Source organism: Rhinolophus sinicus, chromosome 17 (genome assembly GCF_057876585.1).
Source record: "Rhinolophus sinicus isolate RSI-liver-muscle chromosome 17, RSI-T2T, whole genome shotgun sequence".
Taxonomy (NCBI): Eukaryota; Metazoa; Chordata; class Mammalia; order Chiroptera; family Rhinolophidae; genus Rhinolophus; species Rhinolophus sinicus.
This window is the reverse complement of record NC_142517.1, coordinates 174,353,630-174,373,535: the sequence shown is the minus strand read 5'-3', so window position 1 is coordinate 174,373,535 and position 19,906 is coordinate 174,353,630. Positions and strand designations below refer to the sequence as shown.

The following is a 19,906-nucleotide window of genomic DNA, read 5'->3' as shown; positions in this document are numbered from 1 at the left end:
TCTAGTAACACATATTTGCATTTTAGGGAATTTTTAACAGCTTTTTCTACATTGATCAAATATTCAGTTTAGAATTTGAAAATTAAGAAAACATGCCCACACAGATGTAGCCATATTTAAGTTAAGTTATGAATGTGAGAAAATCATGATGAAAATAATTTTGTGTTTTACTTAGAACTGAATGGCACTTCCTTGAACATTAAGGTGATGACTTAAGCCCTCTAATCACTACGTCCTAGCACAATGTCTGGCACTTATAAGGCATTCAAGTATTTGTTGAATTCAACTGAAATTCATTTTGCAGCCATTGAAAACCATTTCACAATTTTGTTCATTGAACTGTCCTATGATAAAAGGTCAATGAGCAAATAGTCCTGGGTCCTAGTATCATCTCTGTACTAATAAGCTTGAGGCCTTGGGAAAATCATTAAATTCCTGGCTTTATTGAGCCGTGACCAGTAAATTCTGAGCATGGGCTCTGTAGGACACGTGGTTCACTTTTTGTTTGTTTTATGTGAATGAATGTTTTTATCTATCAATGTTGGATGAGCTTAGGAACTTAAATTATAATGGCCTGACATGGTAGCCAACCAACAACCTTCTATGAGATAGGCATACTATATTGGAACAACTCTGTTCAATATAACTATAACATGTAGCAAATGTGAGCCATGTTTAATACAAAATTTTCTAGTAGCTATATTAAAAAAGTAAACAGAAACAAGGTTAAATTAGCTTTAATAATATATTTCTTTAACTCAGTATGTCTAAACATTATAATTTCATCATGTAATCAGTGTAAATATTAGTGAGATATTTTACATTCTTTTTTAAACCTTCTTCAAAATCCATTATGTATGCTATAGCACATCTCAATTAAGACTTAGCACATTTCAGGGGCTCATCTGGGACATGTACAGGCAGGTCTAGGCCTTCCTGCCTTAATAAAATACTATAAAAAGGTGTCTGCCATTGTTGTGGGAAGTCTAACATGGTAGCCAAATAAACTTTAAGATGGTCATCAAGCACACCAAGCAAGTTCCCTTTCTTGGTTTGTAGAATGGGTGAATTGGGTAAGATGATCTGTGAGGTTTCTTCCATTTCTGATATTAATGCTGTGATTCTGTCCAAGTGCCTCGCACAGAGGAGCCATAAACCTTGTTGTATGTGGTGTGCAGATTCTCGATGTATGCCCTGTCTCATTCCATAAAAGCTTTGAGGCAGAAACTTGTTTATGGAAAGAAGGAAAAGGAGAAAAGGAAAGGAGGGAGGGAGGATGAAAGGAATGAAGAGAGGGAGGGAAGAAGTGGGATATGAAAGAAAAAGGAAGGGAGGAAGGAAAGAGGATAATTGGAGAAGGGTCAAGTCTCAGAAATGTCAACCTCCATTAGGTTTATTGGTCATTATTTCTGATATCAGTGAACTTTCAAACAGAAGGCTTAGCTGTTGGGTGCAGTGCTCTTTTAAACTACAAAGTACATTTTAAAAGCAGACCATGTCCCAAGAACCCCTTAGACTGTGGACTTATTTACATGTGGCATAGGCCTAACAGACCTTGGGCTTTGTGATCATAGCCCTGTCAGCTGGAAAGTTCACATCACCATGAGAATGACCAAGCACAAAATCTGCAGTTTACTCCCTGGATTTTCATGTTCAAAGATATTTAGGAAGTGTGATGTTAATGTAAATATATTTCAACTTGTATATTTTATTTTTAAAATTTAAGTGAAATCTCTTAGTGACTGAAGAGGTATTTTCTGTTGAAGCCCACTTTCTTAAAACAAAGTATAGACGAGTCTACTTTTAGGTGAATTTCTAGTTTTAGGTTGAATTGGGAGTCCAGAGAGTAGAACAGAGAAGGGTATTCCTACTACAATCAATAATAGGGATTTATAGGGTCGTTTTCATAGCAGTTGAATTAAAAATCAGGCCTTGATCAGAAGTGATTGCATGTGTTAGACTGAGTCACCTGAGTGCAGTGAATCTATTGCCCCAGCACCTACCATAAGTCCCTGACACGTAGTAGATAATCACATCCACCCCTGGTGACTCTTCTTGGAGATCTATATGCTGACAACTCTATCTGTGACTTTAGTCCAGGTCTTTCTTTTAAGTTCCAGACTCATTTTAATCAAGCACTCCACTTGTTTGACTCCCAGTGCTTCACACTCGCTGTGTCCCAGACTCAGCTCCTGGTTCCCACTGAAGCCTTGCCTCCTCCAGGGCCTTATCTCAGTAAGTGGTGCCGCCATCCACCCAGTTACTCAGGTCTGAACCCTTGACTCATTCAGTTTCCCAGCCTCCCACAGCCCATCCATCAAGGCCTTCTGAGTTTCCTTAGATGGGTATCTTCAATCTATTCACCTTGTTCCATCTCTGCTCACACCGCTTTAGTCCATCATTTCCCCTGACTTCTGTGATAGCCTGTTTTCCCTGTACCCACTCAGGCATCTCTGCACTCTGAGCACTGTGGGGACTTTAAAATATATCATTCTGATCACCTCAGCATCCTTAAAACATTCAGTGCTCTGAGAATAAATTCTAAACTCTGATACTTGGGTATTTTAGAATGAATTCTGTTTAGAATAAATTCTCTTTAGAATAAATGCTAAGCTCTCTTACATGGCCCTCCACTTGTGCCACTTTCCCCTTCACTTGCCGGTTCCAGCCTCTTTGGTCTTCTTTCTGTTCCTGGTACACTCCAGGCTCTTTCCACCTCAGTTCCTTCCAACATGCTGTTCACCCTGACCCCACACATACACTTACCAGGTTTCACTGTAACTCTTACTTCATCCTATAAGCCTTTCCTGCGCAGAATAGGTTAAATCCCCTTTATGCATTCTTGGAGCTCTCTGTGTGCCGTGCGATCCTTATCACATTCGTAATACTTACACAATGTTTATCTTTCCACGTGGGCTTGGACTGTGTTTCTTCTGTATTGTGCTATCACCAATAACCGGCACAGTGGCTGACAGGTAGCAGGCACTCAACAATAAATATTACTTGAAATACTGAAGAAACGGATAGGTATACTCCTATCTTTGATTTAATTAGCAGCTGGCTTGTTGCTTTTCATATCTGAGCCTACAGATTTTAAAAGACTTTATTACACTCCTGAATATTTTTTCCATGGTAATAATAACTCATAAGAATATTTAAAATTATTTAGTCTCTTTCCTAAATGAACATGAAATGCTTGACAAAGATGTTATTTAAAAAGTGGAATAAAAAAGAGTCTATATGTTTTTACATATGCCATATACGAGTATGTCTGGAAATGTCACAAGAATTCAAAAATGGTAGAGTTATTAAATCAGAGTTATTTCAGAGCTGGAAGGCATCTTAAAAATCATCCAGTTCACTTTATTTTAACCTCAATTATACAACATAATCACTCGGATCAATTAAATTAGTACTCCTGGGGATGGTACATTCTGAAAACTCCTGAAATGATTCTAATGTGTATCCATGAAAGAGAACTACTAGTGATCTAGAGCAACCCTTCTTTTTTCTATAAAAGAGAAATTGAAGCTCAGAGTTCTTAAATGACTTGTTCAAGGTCACACAGTTTTTCTATTAGTGATCTATTTAGTAGAATACACTTCCTTATGTTAATAGGTAGAAAAATGGAAATTGATAAGCAAGGATGCTGCTAACCCCCTAAAATCAATTATTTCTTTTTTCCAGGATACCTAATTTCTGATTGGCAGTTGAGACTGAATATCTCATCAGATCAGCTGGCAAACTATTACCCAGTAGCTTAGATCAGTGTTTCCTTGATTCCTTTGATCAAAAGAATCACCTGGGATGCTTGCTAAGCATTCCATTTCCTAGGCCCATGTCCTGGATATTCTGATGCAGAGCCTGGGAATTGGAATGTTTTACAAGCACTTAAGTGATTTTATCTTCTGTGATGTTTGGGAGTCATTGGCTTAGATGATGTCATAATTTCCATTTCCAGAGACACAAAGAGGCCATAAAGAACTTCAGCATGGTGATTTGGTTTACTCCCAAGGAAGAAGGTCACTATCAAAGACCATGATGCAAAAGTAAGTCAAGGTATGCTGATAAAAAAAGACCAGGTGTCTTGAGAGCTAAGGGCCAATAGAGGGCTCAGGCTCAAAATGAGTTGGCAAAAAGCAGGTGTGCTGGCGATAATGTCTTCAAATAGCAGTGAACCCTATGAAGTTATCTCATTTGGGTGGAGCCCCAGATATAAAGCTAAGATCAGGGCACACATTTCTGTGAAGCAGCAGGAGGCTTCCATGCAGTTCATTTGTAAGGACTCATTGAAGACCTTCTCTGAGCACAGCCCATAGATGTGACAGAATTATGATTCATGTGGGCAAACACTAAACTCCAGCAGATACCAGAGAGTTAAATTAAGGTGCTAGGTGATATAGGATAGACTGTCGGGGCTGTGAACACCTTTACATAGAAAGGTCTTGAGGAGGCTGCAATAGTCAGACAATGCTTTGTGGCAGGACTTCAGCCTGAGCTGGGCCTGAAAAAGTGGTTAAGATTTTGACAGAGAGAGAAGGGAGAGCATTGCCAAACATGAAAGCCACGGGATGAGCACAGAGAAGTAAGTGTTCCCCTCAGCCAGTTGGTAGGATAGTGAGGCGTGTGGTGGTGGTGGGGTGGTGCTGGGGAGAGGGGGAGAAGTAGAGAGGCAGTATGACATGGGATGGAGAGAGAGAGAGAGCAGTTCAAGGGCCTTGAATGTTAATTAGTGAAATTTAAACTTGAATCTTCAGAAAACAAGGATTTATTAGTGCTTTTCCCTGAGGCGGGGCAGTGACTGTGAATTGCTGCTAAAGATTGTTCTGGCAGCCGGATGCTAAATGAACCCGAGAGGAGAGTGTTACAAGGAGGGCCACTGAAGCATTTTGGCACCGTCTCTAGTGAGGGCCGGGGGTAAGGTGGAGTTTGTGGACACAAAAGGGAGAAACTAAGTGGAAGCACATCTCTATTACTGAGAGAGGAATTTGGCACAGAAACCGAGGGAATGGGAGAGATTAAAGATGGGACCTTACATATTTCTAGTTCACATGTTTGAGTGTGTTTTTAGACTAATGCCATGTTTGCTTGTTGACCCTGTCTAGGTCTGATTTACCAGAACTCTAGTCTGTATAGAAATATGTGGCTTAAGGGTTATGAGCATGACATGAGGATTCCTGAGATCACCTCAGGGCTCTGTAGAGCTGAAGGTTGGCTTCACAGTTATCCCCCAAAGACCTTTCTGTGACCTTTACCTACAGGTAGTGCCTTTGTGGGGAAATTAGGCCTCTCGTCTCTTTTCCTTTTCTCAGTATGGACAAGCCAAACCAAAGACCTGTGATAATGGCGTGTTGCAGCTATTATTCCAATGAAAGATTTCCGAGTGGGAGCTACAGTGGTGATAGTGGTCTGGGTGGAGCAAGATGTTAATCTCTGTTCCCCCCATGACTCTTGCCCGAATGCTGCTACTGTACACAGAGTAAGAACTGTCTGCCACTGCTGACTTCTAATCTAGATTGCATTTCAGTGGCACTTGGAATTGAGAGTATTGGGAGCTTTTATGTCTTAAGCTAGGTGGTCTGTGTTCTGCAATGACTAGGCCGGTTATACTAACTGGAAAAATAAAGTCTTTGGTTTTTCAGACCTTGTATTTGGCATTAACAAATGAATCTTTAAGATGTTAGTATTTTTCAGGATCTCCAAATCTAGCTCGCTTTGATGACCTGTGGGAAATCTCCAACTTGACTTTTATATTCATAACAATACCTAGAATTAGGTATTCACCTAAATTCATTATTTTTTCATTTTTAAAGTTTTCATGTAAGTGATTAAAAGATTAGTCTTAAAGCACTTAATACTCATGAGTATTATACTAGGTATGTTGGAAGAATAGAAAGATAGCAAAGTTCTTTAGAAAACTCACACCTAGATGAAGACACAAAATATAAACAAATGGAGCTATTTGAGGATAATTACAAACTATTCACTACCATATAAGCAAACGTGATACAGAAAGAAAAAATGAGTTGGGTTCTTAGGATCCACTGGATAGATGGAAAATGGCCTCATGGTACGGACGTAGGAGTCACCAAGTCAGGCATAATAATGGGCTGGAGGATGGGCAGTGTACACAGTGGGTAGGGCTCAGACTGTGGGGTCAGGCAGCCTGAGACCAAATCCTGGCTCAGTGCTTACTTGATGTGTGTCCTTGGGCAAGTGACTTTTTACCCTCCACACTCGAGTTTTTCATTTGTAAAATGGGGATAATCAGAGTAGCTACTTCATTAGTTTGTTATAAGGATTAAATGACTTCATATACTTAAGTGTTTGAAATCCAGGCAGTCTGACCCCAAAACTTGACCTATAAACCTCTAAGCTACAGCAGTCTAGAACTGTCAGTATTGTCGTGGTTGTTATTACAGCATCATGTGAAACATGGATCAGGGAGACACTACAGAAAGGAGACCATCTGAGGTTGTTACAGAAATCTAAGCATAAATGATAAGGACCTGCATTAATGTAGTGGCTTGAAAAACAGAAATAGAAAGGAATAAATGGGGCAAAGGCCCGAATCCAAAAGACATCGCATGATACAAATCTGGAAGGTAGTTGGATGTTGAGGCTGAAGTATAGACAGTGAAATATAAGATAACAGGATTGTGAGCTCAGCTGCTCAGAAGTTGGGTGATGCCATTGAAAATAATTCAGGAGTTCCCATTTTGTTATGAAAAAAGGACAAGCTCAGTTTTTAAAATGTTAGATTTTGTTAGATGTCAGTGGGAAACCTACGGGAAGATTACCTCTGGACAATCAAAACATGGTCAGCAAGAAGCTAGAGACAGAAGTGGAAATTTGCTTTTGTACTACACTGCTATTGTGTCACCAGAATGAAGTAGGTGGGGTTGGAGTTTTGCCGCTCTCATCAGATTCTTGACATATTTCTGGGGTCTGGGTGACTAGTTAATCTTAGGTGTCATCGTTTAGAATACTTTCACATTCCTGGTTCTGCTTTGATGTATTTCCTTATTTTTAAACTACTCTAGTATGCTTTGCTAAAATGTTACAAAGGTTGGTTATCTTGTTGCTAAGTCGTCAGGTGATTCTTTCCAAAGTCATCATCCATTTATCAGCAATAACACTTTAATTAATGTTATTACTAATTCATCCAAATGTTTCTGAGATTGAGTATAATGATTATTATCATCTAATTGTTTTAGCAGAGTTCAAATCGCTACTGATGAAATGTGGAACACGAAAACCCAGCCCTTCCCTTTTCCCCGGGCCAACAGTTCCCTCAGTTCAGAGTACAATGTTTTATGATTACTTTTAGAAATTGTACATTCCTAGTAGTTGACTAGGGAAGCAGTCATATCTACATAAGAGCCCATCATGACTTGTAATTAGAGTAACTTGTAAAAAAATTATAGTTTCTTGAGGTAAAAGGGTTAATGTTTCTCAACCTTGGAGCTATTGATATTTAGGGCTGGACAATTCTTTGTTTCAGGGGGTTGTCCTGTGCTCTGTAGGATGCTTTACAGCATCCCTGGCCTCTACCCACTAAGTGCCAGTAGAGCTCCACCCCCAAAATTATGATAACAAAAAATGTCTCCAGACATTGCTGAATGTCCCCAGTTAAAACCACTTGCTTAAGTTCTCCCATTTAATTATTCACGTTGCTAATTTTGAATGTATTTGAAGTCTTTAATGCCATATGAATAGCACATGCTACATACAATCCAGCACCAAGGATTTCAGAGACCCTGGCTTCTTCGATAAGTGACGTGCTTGTTTCAATTTGTATGCTTCTAGAATGTGGGCCACTGCTCACTATGCAGAATGGCACAAGTACACTGGAGACTCGCCTCACACCCTTGCTATCCACTGAGGGTACAAAGATGAATGCAATTGTCTGTAACCTCAAAGAACTCTCAGTCAAGTGGAAAAGCCAGAGAAGGAAATAGTTATACCGTAATGTGATATAAATATTGTAGCTGAGGAATGGAAAAGGCAATATGGGAGTTCGGAGGAAAGAATGACTAACTCTACCTGAGGAAATCAGGGAAAGCTTTTCAGAGGAAACAAAGCTAGAACAGATTCTTAAGAAGAGTAGGAATTTTATTTTTTGTTCACCAGACACAGGAGGAGAACAAAAACTTCAGGCAAAGAAAACAGCCTCTGCAGAAGCCCAGAGACATGGCTTTAAAGACGTGATAAACATGTTTGCATGACTGGAATGGGGGACATGAGTGGTGGTGGTGGGAGAGGAAGCTGAGAAAGTGGTCCAGGCTCAGCTGCTCCAGGCCTGGAATGCCTGGATACGATCTCTGAACATTTTTTCCTGTAGGCCATGAGAATCCCTTGAATGATTTATCGGCAGGAATACTGTAGTCTTTGGTTCAGGAATAATCTAGCCAATACTGAATATGTGTTTTATAATTGTTTACTGTAACTATTTGGGCATGTGCATCTGTTCAGTACAGAGAAATTAATGAGTGCCTATAATGAGTAAGTCCTGTGCTACATGTCGGGGAAAGAGAGCCAAAAAAAAAAGAAAACCTCAAGGAGACTATAATTTATTAGTGAAGAAAGCCAAGTATGTCATAAAGTCTGTACATAGTGAGGAGACATCAGACAAAAAGGGATGATTAATTCCATCTGAGAGGGTCTGTGAAGGCATCACAGGACTTGCATGGTACTTGCCAGGTGGGCAGAGGCTCAGTGACACCACGTGGAAGGGCTGCTCACTCTGGGGACAGAAAATTTGTGCTTTCCTAGGAAGAGTTCACCTTAATGTTTTTGTTATCACAAAATAAGTATCAGTTCAATTTATCACTTCAATGTAAGGGTTTAGACTACAGGGATAAATTTAAAGACTCATTCAGATCTTTACTCAAAGGTAAATTTTTCTTTGAGGATTTCCCTGATCATCTCCTTCTTTATTTCACATTTTTCATGTTACTTTTATCACTACATGACAGACTATTTTATTAATTTTGTTTATCTCCCCCCTCTAGCATGTAAGCTCCGTGTGGCAGGGATTTATGTCTATTTTGTTCACTGTTACATCCTACTGTCTAGCAGGGGGGCTGGCATATTGTACATTTCAATAAATGTTTGTTGAACAAATCAGTATTATTTTTGTAATTATGTTGGCTTACCTAAAATCCAATTGTCTACCATATTATTACCTGTTAATGGATTTTAATATTTAAAAAACAGCCAAATACTCTTGGAAATGGCATTATTGCCTTCAGTTTTATTTCATATTTTCCAAGGAAAGTCAGCTATTTAATCTTTTTCAATTTGGATTCATACTTAAATTCAAAATTCATGAGTAATTTTATAATAACTGATGTGGTACACATTTTTTTAAATTGAAGCTGTGAAATCATTTCAGAAAATTCAAGACAAATGAATTGCTTTGCAGTGTATATTTTCAGAATCTATAACTATTAGACCCCAAATACAAGATTTGACTTTCAATAGGTCAAAAAGTATTGAATCACTTTGAGAACATATCTAGGATTAATGTACATTTATCTCAAGTTTGTGGAAATTCTTAGTATGTTTCTTTTCCCTTCCTTTCTCCTTCCCTCCCGCCTCTTTTTTTCTTTGCTTTATTACAGTGGAATCATATTTAAGTTAGCCGTTGAAGCAACATAAACTTATTCTAAGTATGAAAATGATGAATTAAAGCCAAATTGACTTCAGTGTCTATTGCTCCAAATTGAGAGAAAATATTTGATTGGTATACTAAGGAAGATGCTGGCATTGATTTAATCAGCTCTGTCAGGGAGATGGCATCTTAGGGTCCCTGAGGTTAAGCTTTCCTATTTGGGGGGTCTATGGTTTTAGCTGGTGTGTGTGCATGGGAGGGGTGGGTAGCGAGAAAGTGGGAGGGGTTTGCTATACAGATACCCCTGAAGTGCCGTAGTAGCAACTGCTCAGCTTGAATACAGAAAGTCTGTGTTCCCTTTCTAAGAGCATGAAAAATATTTTAAAGAATCATTAAAATTAACAGGTAAAGTTTTTCTTTTTATGCTAAAGCTGGTGTTCTGTTCATCCAGTCTTTTTGCTGTTTCCTAGTATTTATGTTTGGCCTATGTAGCGTAATCCTAGTCATAAAAACTAAATTTCAGGATTCTCTCTTTCTCTCTCTCTCTCTGGCTAAGATCCCTGCTGAAGAGAAAGAAAGATAATGTTTTGTTTTCTACTTGATATCTAAGAAAAAGTCTAGATTCAAATCCAAAAGTAGTTTTTACTTTTTTCTCTTGAAAATCAACAAACTTTGTGAAATGTTTTACATCATGAGAACTGGAGTCAGATAGCTCCCTGTTGTCTCAGAATAAGAATGTGTTTTGAAATGCTCTTTTAGTCAGTTTATTTTCACTGTCTGTTTTTCTATTTCCATCTCTTCCTCCCTTCCCTTGCCCCTTGATGTTGTTTAGCGGTTTGTGTTCTATGTTAGCATTTTGATTCCTTTTCAAGTTAAAAAAGAAATAAATAAACAATAGAAGTAACATGGATAAATCTCTGGAATGAAACTTGAGTTCTCCCCAGCTAACAGAGAGATAGATGCAAGTGACCACATGTTTGTTTTCTTAGTTCTCAGATTTCTGTTGGACACATAGCCTGTGTCACTGCCTGACCAGAAAGCATTTCTTGGCCCAGTATGGAAGACCACATTTCGTCCAGCATGCCTTGTAAATTCCTGTGCAGAATGAAAATAGGAGCCAAATGCAGTACTTCCTGTAGAACTATACACACATTATTCATTCATGCCACAGATAAGTGTGTTAGGCAGGATGCTGGGAATATAATTGTGAACAAGACAGGCAGCTGTGTTTGCCTCAAGTAGCCTGTGATGTGGTTAGAGAGGTAGACAGGCCAGTGGACAGTTACCTTCTGAAATGATAAATGCTGTGGCCTGGAAAGTGCAGTTTGCTATGTGAGCACATATGAGGAGCATCAGACCAGATGGGGAGAGGAGAGGACGGGGAGAGGTCAGGGAAAAGTTAAACGAAATCTTAAGATGCAACTGGAAGGAGTACAAATAAGTTAGGCAACGGGTGATAAAGTGGATATAAAAGAGAGGGAAAATGAAGGTGTTTATTCATAATCACCATGACTTCAGTGCAATTTCTCAGTTTCTGGAGATATATACTGAATGCTGCCTTCAGGTTGCAGTACCTGATATCCCAAGTTCAAAGATGGATGAACAACAAGTACTTCTTTACCAAAGTACACAAGTGAGGAATGGCCAGTCCCAACCCAGGCAAGTCACATCTTCTTCCAGTCCGCCATTAGCAGTTCCTCTCAGAGCTTCAGTTTGCATTCAGGGAGACCTCAAGCCAGCGTGACCGTGCACAGCCTCCCATGAAGGACCTCGCACCTTGGCGAACGCTTTGGGAGCGCGTGAAAACCCGTTCAGCCATGTCCGTAACCTAGGGGTTTTACCCCTTTGTTTAAATAAGTAAAGCCTGCTTACTATATAAAAAACATGCTCGTAGTTCACCCAGTTCTCTCCTGAACCATTTCATTTACCCTGTTTCCCCGAAAATAAGACCTAGCTGGACAATCAGCTCTAATGTGTCTTTTGGAGCAAAAATTAATATAAGCCCTGGTATTCTATTCTATTCTAGTCTATTCTACCCAGTTTTATAGTAAAATAAGACCGGGTCTTATATTAATTTTTGTTCCAAAAGACGCATTAGAACTGATTGTCCAGCTAGGTCTTATTTTCGGGGAAACACGGTATTTACTTATTGGTGTTATTTTTCTGGTGTTTAAAAGCATCTGAGTTTTTAATACTGCCAAAAGACAATGTTTGGAAAATTTAATACATGGAAATGTAAAATTTCTACATAGTAAAAGATTCCAAAAGCAAAGTTAAACCACAAATGACACTGAGGAAAATATTTGAAACATATAAGAGACAAAACGTAAAAATTCTAAAAATCCTGCCAGTCAACAGTGGAAGGAAAGGAAAGGAAAGGGAAAGGAAGGGAGAAAGAAAGAAATCCTATAGAAAAATAATCTAAAGATAAAGAACAGAAAATTCATTTAAAAATATAAATGGCCAATAAACTTCTGGGAACTATAAATTAAAACACCAACATGCCACTTTTCCCCATGAAATGTATGACAAGTTATAACATTAAAACACCAACTCCCCAAAATTGTGTAGAACAGATGGCGCCCACCCCAAGCTGCCAGTCCATTTATGAATTTTGACTGGCCTTGTATTGAGTGTGGGGTGTGGGTTTCGGGGTCATAATCCCAGGGAGCCCCATTTGCACCATATTCTATATCAATGTCACCTCCTGGAGCACAACTCTGTGCAAAGTGAACAATGACCCTTGGAAGTGAGCACTGGGAACCCAACGCGTGGGCACAAAGGATTTGAAAACTTTGTTTTAAAAGAGAAATAGCTCCTCATCTTTCCCACCAATATTTAGCGAATGAGTTTTTGCCCTCCTGCTTTCTTATATGAGATGGATCCTGCCACGGAAAAACAGTGCTTAGAAGCAAAGGAAGATTAGGGGATTCCTCCTTACTAGCCTCCTGTGTTTTTCAATCCTGTCTGATTGCTTCATCTCCTGTGTGTTTCTAAAGGTAAGAAAAAGTCTGGGGGGGCAAGGGTAACTTTGCATGTATCTCCAGCCTGGTCAGTCAGCCCTTGGTTCGATGTGCTTGGTGTGCGGGTTCCTGGCAGAGATCCCCAGGCTGGCAGTCACATCAGAGTTTCTGTAGTACTGAATTTTTCACTTATTGGGTAACTCAGCCTCTCTAAGGTACGAGAAACAAATGAAATGAGGGATGTGCAATATTATTTGCTATATTACTAAGAATTGGAATTAACCTTGCCAGTCTGTAGGCTTTGCTTCCTCTGTGAGACCGGCTCTCTCTGTAAAGGACAAAGGTTGCTATTCTAGGCCCGTGTGTTAGGAGCTGGGTCGGGTGATGAGACTAGGACACGACAGGATGAGCCACACTACCCCAGCGTCTCACCTCTGGCCTGCAGTTTGGCGACTCAGGGGACTTCTTTCACTTTACCTTTCATTGGGCCCCACAAGTCACCTTTGCCTCCTTTGTTGCCCCATCCCTTTGGTATCTTTACTTCCAGACTCTCCCTTTAGAAGTCCGAGGCTTTGCTCAGATGACATGGATGTGCATAAATGTGAAAACCCGCTTGGTATCTCTGATTCCTTTGGTTTCAAAGCATTGAACTGGGGTCCAGGACAACCTGTAGAACCGCTGCAACCACACACCTGTCCCGCATGAACTGCAGGTGTCTCCAGAGATCTACCAAGGGTTCACCAAGAGCTTGAAATTCCCGAGGCTATGCCTCAGCCCTGACGGTCAGACTGTGTGCATGTCCAGCATGTGGTCATCAAGCATGTCTGGTCGCCTTCCCCAGTGAGGGGTAGGGTCCTGCGCACGTTATCTCAGGCTCACAGACAAGACCCTTGTGCATTTCCTCCAGGATGACGGCAGTCGGCTCACAGTGCCTGGTGAGCCTCCAGGAGGTGGGGCCTGGGTCAGGCTGTGTGTGCCTGGCGGGCTGTGATTGGGGCCGATGGGAACAGTCCTATTCCTTCACACCTGCTGGCTCAGTCTCCCTTTTTATTCTTCTTTCTTCCTCCTCATTTACTGAAACCCAAACCATTTTTCACTCTCTGCCTCAGTTTTCCCCAGGCAAGGAGGCTGCACCACGGACACTTCCACCATCGCTAGCAGGATAATACCTTAGCCTCGCACTGTGTCATCAAATTGGGTGCCTTGAAGAGACTCGGTTGGGAGGGGCTTTCCTTCCCTAAGGTTTCCACTTCAGAAGGAGACCTGTTTATCATGTTTAAAGTTTCCTTCTTAGACAGATTAACACTACAGACACAGATTCTTAAGTGAGTTTACCCTAATCTCATTGCCCTGAGCCAGCCCTGGATCCAACACAGCGATAGTGCCTACCACACGTACCCTTGCCCAGCGCATACACAGCCCTGGGTTTAATGATATTGGAGACCTCCAAAGTGCAAAAAGCCACAGCTTCCAGGGAAGACGTACTGTCCTTGACCCACTACAGAGCTGGGCTATCTTGGTATTGGGGTGGGGGAGTGGAGAAACAGTGGAGAGAGCCAGGCCGGGTGTAAATTTTATGTATCAAGCTTGGAATTCAGTTCACACTCCAGTTGTAGAAAGTGATCTGAGCATCACATGAAAATCAATACAAACTGCTTGTCCAAGTCTTCTTTTGCTTCCTGGACTGTTCTCCCCTCTCATTGGGCTCCTGCTGACAGAGAGGAAAGGAGATGACAGATACTGTTTTACCACCCTCATTCCACCGTAGTCAGGTAGCCAAGGTTACTATGCACATACTCACGCACTTGTAACTCATACACTGAGCTTTTTAAACCTGCTCTTGGGTGAGAGAGGAAGGGCAGGTCTTTAGCCTGTGAGCAGAGCCATTGAGAACTAGTCACTTTTCATTTATTCCTGTGGGTGAACATGACCCAGCAGCTTCCCTGCTGCCTCCTTCTCTGTCTTCATACCTCTGAGCTGGCAGATGTACAAAGCCAAGTTCAGCCTCCTTCCCAGCTCCTGGTCACCTCTGAGAAGCTAAACCACGCCCTCAGTAAGCACTGAAGAAGAACCCTTCGTTCCTCTAAGCCCCAACTTCTGAGATTCCCTAAACAACACCTAAATACAGCACCAATTGACGAGAGCACTCAGTTATTAGAAGAACAAATATATGTGGAAAGAATAAATATCCTTGGTTATGCAAGACAGCAAACAGAGACCATCTTCTCCAGAGGAGATGGTACCATGTGGACTAGTTTTCTCTAATTGTACAGAAACATTTGTTTGATAGAAATTTTCCTTCTCAGAGGAGACTTCCTTGCTGACTTGATGAAATGCTTCCCTAAAGATGAAGCCTGGCACAGCGGGGAGGATGGCCTGAGGGACGTGCCTCCTTCACCCAGGCTGGCAGGGCTGGATTAGGGACACAAGGGCTCATGGAATGGGGATGATCCAAGCACAGTGGCTGATTCATGGTTCTGACAATTGTGTGGTGATGTCTAGAGATATGAAAACCAAATAAAGGTATCCTACTTCATCATGTTCTGGATGGGAAAGAAAATACCTTCATGGGTGTAATTGTGTAAATCGACAAGATTTTAATAGAGGCAATAGATAAAATTTTGTAGCAGTGTTAAAGTTATTGTAGTTTATGTGTACTGTGCATACCTAGAAGAATACCTTTTTTAACCATATGGAAACTGTAGTATTTATAGGTAAAGAGTTTTGATATATACAACCTTCCCTTGAATGTTTGAAAAAACAACAACACCTATTTACCCATCTATCTGGATAGAGAGAGAGAAAGTGCTAGTGAGCAAGGGAGTCCAAGGGACAAATGGTTAAAAGAGGGCAAATCTGGGTTGTGGGTGTATATTCATGCAACTTTTCTTGAGCTTTTATATTCCTGAATTAAAACCAGTTGACTCTGTCTCCCTTTGATCAAGAGGCATATATCACCTTTTAATTGTTCTAATTTTTTATTATGAAAAATTTCAAACATACACATCAGAAGAAATATATAATGAATTCTTATGTACCCACCTCCTGCCTTAAAAATTGTCATTTTGCCATTTGTGACAATGCCATCTTAAAAAAAAAACAAAAAACAAAAAACAAAGAGGAGCAGCAGTCCAGTTACACTTTGTGTGTGCTGTCTCTTGGAAGCAGTGCTGACTCCCCTCGGGCAAAGCTATCTGAACCCCTAGGACTTTCCCAGTCCTTCATCACTTGAGGAACACACTTGCCACATCAGATATCCACAGCATTGATGCCTGGCACTCAGTAAGCTTTTGAAGCTCTGGGCATGGGTCTGCCTTGACCTCTAGTTAGTTCTGGGGTCCATTTTGAATGAATTTCCTTCATATAACATACAAGGGAGTCATCTGACGACTAATTTCAGTGCACAATAGTATAATCCTTCAATCACCTAGTAACTGCAGCCTGCAAAAATAAACAAGCAACTGGAAATTTGGTTTAAAACTTCAGATTGCTACATAAATACTTTCTACTGTTGATCAAATAATGGATGTAGTACTGACATACATCTAAAATAAAAATTTGGGATGCCACTCAGACATTCCTTAATTTTGCCTGAATAACCATCAAATACAGGATTTATACAGAATTATATAGTTATACCATGTGTGCCATATTATGGCCTTATATTATTGAAATAGCTCATGTAAACCAATTTACTATAACAGGAAAAATATCTGAATGTGGGTATTCAGACCCAAGGTATACAGGTTACCCTAGAACTGACATGTTTCCATTCAGTTACCATTTGTGGTTAGAAAAGAGTTCTTGGTTAAACTAACAGAGCTTAGTAATGATCTGTTTTATAAATACCTATGCTTTTTTGTCCTTTGAACATGCCAAGTTCTTTTCTGCCTTGGATCTTTTCACTTGCTATTTCCGGTGCATGGAACCCTACCTCACTGGTTTATCATGTGGCTGGCTTCTTCAGCTTTCAGCTTAAATGTCATCTCCTTGTAGAGGCATCTGTTGCTGTGCACCCAACATTCATCCATCTTTCTTTTGGTAAAACAGTGACCCAATTTTCCCCTAGAGTTCCACTTTTTACACCCCTTTAAGGTTGTGATTTAGGTGGGATGCAACCCTTGTCCAGCTCCAGGTGTGGTCCTCATGGGCTTGAGCCAATAAGCATTCGAGTATTTTATTACCCTGGCCATGGATAGGCCTGTAACCCAGTCAGAGCCAAGGAGATGTGAGAAGACACATCGGGGGCTCTGAGAAAGAAAAGTTCATTTCTATTCATTGAGAGCTTTGGAAGAGATCTTTTTGCCCTAGATTGTTGGATAGCAGTTATGCCCATGAATGGCAGTACATTTGTGTGTGTAGGGGGTGGGGAGGTTAAGGAATGGAGAGTAGCGCCTGTGGAGCCTATGGATGGATGACTTCATCAGTGGGGAAAGCAGAGATGAGAGGCAGGCTGAAGAAAGTCTTCTGAAATGACTGATGTGCTAGACCAAACCCTGTGGGAAATCAGACCTAGTCCCAGATAGCAGTAAATCCTCTTTATTGTTTAAGCCAGTTTTTGTTGTTATTTATAACGTAAAGAGGTCTAATCAACACAGCTATTCAGAGAGGATTTTCCTGAAGAACCTATCTAAAGTGGTCCCTCTCTCCACTACTGCTTCTCCTGAACTCTGTTTGTTTCCTTCATGTTACTACAATTTGTAACTATATTCTTGATTTATTTGCTTCCTTGTTTATTGTCTGTCTCAGCTACTAGGCTGTAAGCCTTCAGGGCTGGGAACTTATGTATCTAGTTCAAGAATTATCACCAGCACCTGGAACAACAGTGTCTGAAAAGATGGAAATAGCATTTATTAATTGTATAGGTAAGGAACTTTTTTATAGACCCCCAAATGCATTTTCTCTAGTTCCCTGCTCTAAGCAAAAAAAAAAAAAGAAAAAAAAAAAAGTACAGTCTGAAGCTGCGTATGCCCATCACTAATAATTCTGGCAGTCCTTTTCCAAACAAAATGAAATAATTTTCCTGTAAGTCAGTTTTAACATGGAATTTTATTATTTTACTTAACCATAGTTAGACTTCCAACAGGTTTGTAGTTTGGTCTCAGACAAAGAACTCTTTCACCATCTGCTTTTACTTTTAAAAGGGCTCTCCAAAAGACACACACTTAAAAACACATTGAAACAGAACTTCGATAGCTTTAAAAGAGGAACATAAATTTTTTTCCCAAAAACTTGACCCAGAAGTTTAGAAATTAATTACTTAGTATTTTTTGGCAACAAAAACAACAAAACAGAACAACAAACAGCTTCATCATTTTGTGGTAGTTGCAGATAATGACTAGAAGGAAATGAGGCATGAATGTAGTAAAAAATAATTTGGATACTCTGAAAGATGCTGTAGAATCATCTTGGAGAAGAATACTATAAACTTCTGATCCTGTGAAAAATATATGAGTTGTTGCTTTACCTGTGATATAGTAATTAATAGCAAAGAATACTGTTTTCTGTCTTTTTCATATTTTGAAATACAAACTATTCTCAAATTGGAAAGGATAATTTTTTTACATGACCATTTTCTCAATCTTCTCATAGAGTGGTTTTCATTTTGCGGGAGACCAACACAATAATTTTACTAATTTTTCTCATCAGAATCTCTATCTCTGGATATTTAACTTTACAATATTCATTAATTCAATCAAGAAGTGTTTATTAAGCAGCTACTGTATACTAAGCACAGTGTTAGACTTATATGTGCACAAGATAACAAGATCCCAGCTCTTAAGATGCCCATAATTTAGTTGGCAGAGTGAGGTAAATGTTCTTAGCACATTTTTATATTTTTAATGTGTTGATGACAGGAAATTTAAAAGACAAATTGCTTCAATTTGCCTCAAAGTAGAACTTTAATGATCTGTCACTGAAACGTGTTATATGACCATTTGGGAAATCTAGTTAGTACAGAATCCTGGGACTAAAATTATATCAAGGGATCCTAGAAGTCATCTAATCCATTCCCTGTGTCAGATAGTAATAGAAGAAAACAATCCTAGAAAATAAATACTTATTCCATTTTGGTGTCCTGAAAAATAAGACTTCCTAAAAATAACAACACTTTTGTTCTAGGATAATAAAGTTACAATGGCACTTTTAAAACAGATATTGTTGGCATTCTGGTGCTTTGTCCTTGAATTACAGGACATAAAAGGCAAAACATTAATTTTTAAGAATTTCAAAAACAGAAGAGCTGAGAAAAGAACGTGCTTTCAACTTCCAGAAAGGAATAGAAGCCAAAATAAGTAATAGGTAGTAAAATTTGTGTGGTATCAGACACATACCGAGGGTATTTAATCAACTAAAACATTTTAATAAACGCAATTATTCTGGTATGTAATCCATAGGAGCCTTTGGTGTCTTCTTTATTCATGAAGTACCCACCGTGACTTGTCACCATTGCAAATGTGAATTGTAGTGTTTCCTTCAAGAACACCTGACATAAGAAGTCCTTGTATACTGGAAGGCCTTCCCTCTTGTCCTCTGCCACTGGACAGAGACCTCTTCCACCAGTGACGCAGCCAGAGTCCTCTCTTTGCCACTGTTGCCTCTTCCTCAGTCCTTGCTCCCTGCTGACAACCCTTGTTAGGAAAATTATCCAAAGCTTGGAAATAGAGTGCTTTTGTACACTAGCTCTACACTCGTGAGGGATGGACACGATAGCAGCAACTCTGCACTCCTCTCTTGGTGTGCTGGGGGAATCTAAATCAGTGTTTTGCATAAATAGTACTCTAAACTACAAATTGGGAATTAATCTTCAGTTTTCTGCTCTTTCCCCAAGTCTGGAGTCTCAGCTTTGTTTACATCTCCGTTCTACGCCCTCTAGTTCTGTTTCATTGAGGACCCCGTTTAATTGAACATAGAGCTGATTGATTGAGGACTGATCACAGGAAACACCATGCCGTGTCCGCATTCCCTCTACTTAGCTGCCTGCTTCTGACTATCTCATTAGGGTGAACCTGTCTGAGCACCAGAATCACTAGGGAACTCTTTAGAAACAAGCAGATTCCCAGGCCTATTCCAGACCTCTTAGCAGTAGGATCTGGGAACCTGATTCTGATGTCGTGTTTGGGACCCATTGGCAAAAAGGAAAGAATTCTGAGACTAGTTGGGTTCTTTGACTCTGACCACAGTCCTCAACTTCTCTGGGCATTGATTTCCCAATCTGTAGAATGGGGAAGTAAGGCCAGCTCTGTCCATATCACAGATTGTTGTGAGACTGATGGCTGTGAAAGCATTTTGGCTAAATGCTTTACTATTATTATTTTTAAGAAAA

At 40.0% G+C, this 19,906-nt stretch overlaps 1 long non-coding RNA gene across 2 annotated transcripts in view; it reads left to right on the top strand.

Moving 5' to 3' along the window:
- Nucleotides 1–19,906, top strand: part of LOC109452034 (uncharacterized) — a 44,766-nt gene that overhangs the window by 10,705 nt on the left and 14,155 nt on the right. The window contains exon 2 of one of the 2 annotated variants that reach the window (XR_012498453.2): nucleotides 3,962–4,049. The exons of the other annotated variant lie outside the window; for it this stretch is intronic. This is a non-coding gene — a long non-coding RNA (uncharacterized LOC109452034). The remainder of the gene's footprint in view (nucleotides 1–3,961; nucleotides 4,050–19,906) is intronic. 2 annotated transcript variants of the gene reach the window in all.